This window comes from Limulus polyphemus, unplaced genomic scaffold (genome assembly GCF_000517525.1).
Source record: "Limulus polyphemus unplaced genomic scaffold, Limulus_polyphemus-2.1.2 Scaffold4315, whole genome shotgun sequence".
NCBI lineage: Eukaryota > Metazoa > Arthropoda > Merostomata > Xiphosura > Limulidae > Limulus > Limulus polyphemus.
Window position 1 is genome coordinate 35737 of NW_013669925.1, and position 7282 is coordinate 43018.

A 7282-nucleotide genomic window follows, 5' to 3' on the forward strand; every position below is an offset into this window, starting at 1 on the left:
AAAATATTATTATTTTACGTAATAAACAAGCAATCACTGACTTAACGGCAGAAAATGTGACTATTTTCCCATCAGATCCGTGTGAGGTTAATGATGAAGGTGTTTCTAACCTAACAAAGTGGACCACCCGCATTCTATTTCTATACTCCTTTCTACTCTTATCTTTGTAATATTCTTAGATTTCACTCAGAAAATTTCTTTGTATTTTCCCACTTTCAATCGTTCTCCTCCCTTTGTTCTCATCTCCATTTGGGGGCAAGTCGTCGGATATATCCGCAAGTTTAAAGCTTCTGTACACAGATGGACTTCTCTTTGGGTGCTTGACAGACTTTCTCTACTAAAGCATCTCTAGCCTTTCTTACAGCTAACGATTTGAGTAACTAGTGTGTCATCGTCATTGCATCCACACTGCTGTACTTGTAGCACATCAAACATTTCTCAACTTTAAATTTGCAAGTTAGCTTTGAATCTCGTTTCTATCTCGAAAAGACACTTGGAGATTCTGAATCGTTGTCTCAGCAGCTACTCACAGATTTCACAAAGAATTTCGGAAATGATGGGTGTTTCATAGACAATGCACTATACCAGTGCTATGACTATTGTCTGAATTAAGGCAAAAAAATCACCCAACTCTACTTAGAATGTTTTGGCAATAAAGTTAGTAAAAAAACGACCCTTACTCTCCAAATGATGATGAAAAATATTTCAGCCAACATTTCACCATTAGAGCTAGACTTACCCCTTTTTTTACTATTATCTGGAGATTAAAATAGTTCTTTCTTTAACGTTATTGCCAAAATGTCTAATTCCCTCCAGTATACACTACTAATTCTTTGGATGTTATTCAATTATAAATCGGCGTACACTTCTTAGTTCCTCATAAAATAATGCATATAATTGTAAGTTTCAGAAAAAAAGAAGACTAAACCCATGTATGGTTCCAACTGTTTTTGCTGTCGTTGAATCAGAGATTGCTTGTTAATTTGTTTTCAGAGAGAGTTTAATTATCGATTTAGAGATTTTTGGCCTGAAGCTTGGCTCACCTTAAAGTTCTTTACAAACATACGGTATATAGACGTTATTAAATGCTTATATATGGCAGACACTTAAAATGTTTGACTGAAAGCTGCTAAGTAACATATATTGAGTAAAAAGCTTAAATTTTTGTTTTTATTTTAGGTTATTTTCAAAACTATTATCAAAATTCTGGATTGTGACTACTTATTTTTACTATTTTTCCAAATAATATGTATGTTAGCTTCAAATATTTAAGTACCTTTCAAAATCTGTTAGAAAACAAGTATCATAATAGCTATAAATTTAAAAATAACATAACGATTACAACATGGATTTAAGCCTCAGTTTATTTCCCACTTTTGGAATAAAAGTACGTGTATAAATATTAAAAACTTACTCTTCAAATTCATAATCAGCTGTTGCAAACACGAGTGTGGCTATCTTTTGTGGTTTATTACTTAACGGTTCCTATAAGGTTTTTGCTTGTTTGTTGTTAAACCAAAAGTTGACTACCTGTAATCTGCCCACCGTGGGTATCGAAAACAATGTTTTAGCATTATAAGCCCTTAGACATATGTATGAGGCTACCGAGGGGCTTCTTTGAGGTGAATCCACCTTGTTTCGTGTGTATGTACGTATTTATGTGTGAGTATTATACAATCGTGATATATTTATTTTGCATGAAAAAAGTTAGGCCTAACATAAAAATGATGTTATGTTTAACGTAAACATTTTGTATTCACTTTACAGTATACAATATGGTCTCTATCATGAAAATGGTGTTTTGGTGCGGACTTGTGTTTTCCAAAAGAGACTTCTTCTGCTAACACGTATTGATTATAGGTGCAGTTTTAACTAATAATATATTTTAACGTGTGCTTCATATCCATCTTTTTTTAGAAGTTTAAATAAATCTATTATAAATTTTATACAAATTTTCAGTTTTATTCAATAATTTATTCTAAAGAGTAATTAAAGAAGTTTCGAAACCGAAAAAAATTAAAATTATGAAGGACGATAAAGATCTTGTGTTTTATTATACAGATGTTAAATACGCTATATTAATACAATTACGCCACGTTCAGTCATGCTCTATCTGACGAACGTGCATCTTGACAACAGTCTTGCTGTGTAGATTTCATTGCAAAAGGCTCCGTCTTAAGCGTGTCATGTCAAAAACACACCCCTTCTTCATGTTGGCTTTCCATAATCCATCTAGTGTACGAGGATGACAGTTTTCCAGGACCCGTTTCAACAGTCTCATTGCACTGAAATCCCTAAGCGATGAATCTGACGATTGACTTATATGTCATAGTACGTAACAGCAAGAATACTCATTTCAATCTCCAGCTGCTTGAGATATGCAACATATATTGTTGAAGAACTGTGCATACGTGACTTGTGTGGCTTAAATGTGTTGTATATCTATTATTTAGTTCCTGTAGTGTATAACTGGAACATAAAAGACAGTTTATTTCTAATAATAAACCCGAAATTTAGTTATGCATATTGCAGCATAATGCACGCTATAGAATTTATTATTTAAAACAGTCGAAGCTTTGTGCTGTCACTTACGGTTTGTATTTTATTGGAATATCCTGAAGAAACTAAAAAAGGAAATTTTAAGTATCCAATTAAATAAAAAAAACTAAATCTGGTATTATGGGGTCGTTTATTACAATAACTAATATACTACATAATGTTCTCTGGGAAACGTGGTCAAGTTTTGCCACTGATCTTTGTGTTTGTGGACTCTCATCTATTATAAGACATCACTTTCTGCTTACCACATCTGGGGTACGACTTAGCTGAATGGTCCTGGTTGCTCATGTTGATCTACATTACTTTGTTTTAAAATTATTTGAGACCGGGAATATCTTCATCTTAGGAAATCAAATTCTCGAATCTTTATATCTAAGTGGGTGAATATTTACCGTTGGAGTGGGATGTTACGCAGTCTTCTCAAAAGTGATAAATTTTTGGTGGCATTACACTAATAAGGGAATGCCAAGCAAAGTTAAAATGTATTTCTGATACGTTTCGTTCCACATCAACTTTGAACTGGTTTTTGTTGTCACGTAACTTGCTGATTTGCTTATTCAAAATCGCCTTAGTATAACGTACTCAACCCTCTTTATTGTTCTTTATTGATATTTTAAAACTGTAACATGAAGAACTAATAACGGAACTACAGCAGTAGTTTTTAAATTCTGGTTGTCTACATAAGAATTACTTGAGTGAATACAAAAATACGTAGTGGAAGCTTCGAGTGAAATGATCGAATGTATACATGCATATATAAACTATAAGCTCGCCAAAATCAAGTATAAGTTAGCGCAATATCAGCATCACAAACGAGGCTAATTCAATCAATCGTAAATTCATTAAAATCGCTATAGACAAAAACAAAACAAAGCAAAATCATACAAGATGAAAAAAATGTATAAATCTGAAAGTAAATACGTGGAAAAGATTGCACTCAAAATACAGTGAGGATATTTTACATTTAACTTCCAAATCGCAGATGAAAAATTGTTACGTAAGCAAAGCGAGAACAATAAGAGAAGAGGTAAGGCCTAATTACCGAAACCTATAACGTCACTAACTGCAAGAGCAATGACTCCTTGTTAATAATAGACTTTTGCCATGGAACTGATACTTGGTTATATTTTACATATTTTAACTGTAAAGGAACTGATACTTGGTTATATTTTACATATTTTAACTGTAAAGGAACTGATACTTGGTTATATTTTACATATTTTAACTATAATGGAACTGATACTTGATTATATTCTCTTGTTGGCTTCATAAATATATACACACATATATATCACAAAAAGTAAAATATGTAGTTTTTAGAAAACGAGATTAATTTCATACTATCTTCTTTCTAATGCGGTATCTGCACTAACATGTTTAGTCCAGGTGATGATGCTTGTGTACAGTTAAAATATGTAAAATATAACCAAGTATCAGTTCCATTACAGTTAAAATATGTTGCTGTCATATACTTGTTCAGATGCTTTTTTATATTCAGAAACAAATCTGGAATTATTTTTTCAGTTTTAATGTTTTCATACATAGTTTATTCGTTTTTAAGCAGAAAGCTGCACAAAGGACTATCTGTGTTCTGCTCATCACGGGTATCGAAACCCGATTTTTAGTGTTATATTCCCACATAATTATTGCTGAGCCATTGACAGGATATGTATCAGATTCAGTTCTTGACATGTTATGCAATCTCTACGTTAAGGCATTTTGACGTTAATATAGAATCTTTCTTTTTCTCAGCAGTACTTAGGTGGATGAACTATGCTGCTGCTCATAATTCATAAAATATTTAAACGTTAGGCTTTGCTTGATTTCCATTTGAATTAAAACATAAACTAGACGAAATACAATCATGGTTATTTCATAAACACATCCTTCAACAACTTTATTATAGTAAATGCTCCCTGTGTCCTCACAAAATAATTCGATTTATCCTTAAATCTTTTTTATTTGCAGTAAATTACACCTGTAACTTTTCCTATAGATTGAGATCACTAATAGTTAATGATCAGCAAAATGAAGTTCGAATCATTAAGTAGTGGTCGGGGTAAAAAAACCGAAACTCTCCCAAAGTGATGTTAAGTATCTTGATGACGGTGAAGTAGAGATTTTGCCAATGATTTTACTGAAAATACAAGTATGAATGTTACTTCAAGAATTGTAAGGTACACCTTCACAAGAAATAGTCTCGAAAACTGCTACTGAGAAGGAACAACCAAACCAAAATAATTGAATTTTACATCCGACCAAAACCAGTATAATAAGCAAACATGGAGATGTAGTTTCTTGACAGAAGAGTCTCCTAGGGAAAATTGTTCGGTAACAATCAATAACAAAGTGTTTGACCGTGGAGAGGAAAACGATAACATAATCAATATGATTCTACAGTACAAAGTAGTAGGGGATCACTACAAGACTATGGCTACATCTCGGCTAAAGGTGTCGATGATTACCACAAAGCTGATGGCACCCTGATTGATGAATGGTACATGCACATTATGATTCATAAGGTCATTACTTCAGAAACTAGATTCAATGAGTGGGGATTCATCTTCTAGCAAAACAGTGATTCCAAGAATACTTGTACAAGGCTTTAGTGTTTTATATATGAGCCCTTTGCTGTACGTAGTTTTACAACTTCTTCATTTTACTATACAGTTTATCATCGTATAAATGTGTAACCTTCTTCCAAATGTTCTTTGTTAGCACCCCTATTTTAGCAAAGTTGTTTGGTCGTCTTTTGCACTTCTCAAGTTTTACCTAAGTCTATAGAACACAAAAATGATCATATTAACCAAATCATGGTGGTGAGTGTGCCATCGGCCTTTTTACTGTCAAGTTATATTTTCACCACAATTTCCTTTATTCGCTTTTGTTTTGTATTTTCTGTCACAAATTTCATACTCTTAATCAATTCAATATCTCGTTATCATTACTTTCATTTTCACAGTTATTTTTCTTATTGCATATTATGGGCTAGTTCATGAGAATCAATAGTAGTATTGGCAATATATGTGGAAAACAAGCTATTAAAGCATTCAACTGGCTTACTAACATATAAATAATTAATTATTTCTAAATCATTAACGCTAAAAATATTGAATTATATGTTATTTTTGTTTAAGCATATTGACAGCTGTAGAAAATAAAAACAAATAGATTTAATTACGGTATGAAATGTTTGCTCATTTATGGTATTCGCACATTTAATGAGAATAATTTTAGAGTTATTAGGTAATATTTTGATCCAGTTTTCAAGACGATTATTTTACTTTAGACATGTTTGTTATTTTACTTAAATTTGAACGTTTTAAATCATGTCTGTGAAACATGGTAACAACTTCTTTTACGACTCAAACCATTTATATCATGAAGAGATAACATTATACTAAAAGGTTATTTTTCATTAGTTGTTTTAATGTAAGAATTTTCTATATGCACAGTCCAGCACAAAACAACTTTCAAGAATAATTTCATATCTTTTATATTCTGGTTTAGTTTGAGTTTAAAGTAATTTTTCTTTTCTATCGAATAAATATTTTGTCTTTAACTGGATTACACATTATCTATTGTCTGTATCTTCAAGTTTTAATATATTTTAATGATGCACTGCCAATAACTGAAACATGGCAAGCAAATTCAATACAGTATAGCCGCAGGCTGTCATTGTGTGAGAATAACTTTTGTTTAGTTTAGGTGCTGGTGTTCCTTAATCAAACGTTGCATTATTAGTTGGCTGTGAAAAAGAAGCTAAGCTTTGCTTAAATATTAATTCGTTTTGTGCTTTTATTGAATACAGGCATGTTTCTTTGGCTTGCATATTACGATGGTGTTCATAACTTACTCATTGAACCAGCGAGGTGTGCTAAAGCGTTATTTCTTCTTCAACGTAAACTCGGAGAAACAAATGAAAGAAATAAAAACAAGGAAATTCAAAATAATAATTTACAGCATAATAACAACAATAAAAAACACAAAATATTAATAAACATCCGGGTCATTTAAATAACAACTTTATTTACGAAAACACAAAATATTAATAAACATCCGGGTCATTTAAATAACAACTTTATTTACGAAAACACAAAATATTAATAAACATCCGGGTCATATAAATAACAACTTTATTTACGAATGAAAATTATTACACGTTTTAGTCTCATATCTTAATAATACCTTTAATTCATTCCAAACAATTCTGTGCAACAAACCCGTTATTATGCAGTTCTAATAGAAAGTCATACGTCGTATCTTTTTTAAACAAACATTATAAAATATTACTTATGATTCTTTATTACTTTATACCCAATAACTTGTTTTATAATGACCCCCATTAGTGATTATCCTGACCACTTTAATCTGGGCAATGAAGGAAGATTCCTCTTCCGTTAGTGGTTATCCTGACCAGTTTAATCTGGGCAATGAAGGAAGATTCCTCTTCCGTTAGGGATTATCCTGACCAGTTTACTCTGGGCAATGAAGGAAGATTCCTCTTCTGTTAGGGATTATCCTGGCCAGTTTAATCTGGGCAATGAAGGACCATTCCTCTTCCGTTAGGGATTATCCTGACCAGTTTAATCTGGGCATTGAAGGAAGATTCGTCTTTCGTTAGGGATTATCCTGACCAGTTTACTCTGGGCAATGAAGGAAGGAAGATTCCTCTTCTGTTAGGGATTATCCTGACCAGTTTAATCTGGGCAATGAAGGAAGA